This window comes from Nestor notabilis, unplaced genomic scaffold (assembly GCF_000696875.1).
Source record: "Nestor notabilis isolate BGI_N333 unplaced genomic scaffold, ASM69687v1 scaffold15433, whole genome shotgun sequence".
Lineage (NCBI taxonomy): Eukaryota > Metazoa > Chordata > Aves > Psittaciformes > Psittacidae > Nestor > Nestor notabilis.
In genome coordinates, this window is record NW_009920701.1 from 16,866 (window position 1) to 17,541 (window position 676).

The following is a 676-nucleotide window of genomic DNA, read 5'->3' on the forward strand; positions in this document are numbered from 1 at the left end:
AATGCAATAACTGATGCAAAAAGCAGGGCGTGCCCATCCTCTGTAGTCAGATATAGATCTGGGAAAGTATGCAATACACATGAAATGACTGAAGAACAGTGTTTTCTGCAAGTTCAGCAAGAACACTGAATTTTCAGTCAAAGCAGGGCTACCACCCACATAATTGCAGCAGCAGGAAAGAGTTTTTAGGCAGAATGTATATATTTCAGATGGAATAGTACAGCTGTGGTACAAAAGACATGCCCCGTGCCACAACACAGCCCTTGCTTGCTAGAAAAGCAGCCGGAAAACGAAACAATCGCTGGGTTTGTTCTGAGGCAGAAGGTGAAGCTGCTCCAGCCGGGGACCCTTTAAGCCGGCGCTTGGTGCACTGCCAAGAAGACAGCTGTTGGAAGTGCTTCCTCACCCAAAGCTGTCAAACCCAACATTAAAGGGACAGCACGCTTTGAAACCGGGACGGATCACGAAGTTTATGGCGATATGGTCATATGGACCAGCTCATCTAGACACGCGAAACCGCGTTTCAGCCCAAGTGGGCTTCTCCACACACACGCACAGCAGAGATTTGGGACATTTTAGGGTCTGTCAATGGAAACACTAAGGTCTCAGTAGCCTGCTTCAACCTTCCCAAATCCCGCCTAAGGGCACACACGTCCGCCGGCTGACAGGGGCAGCT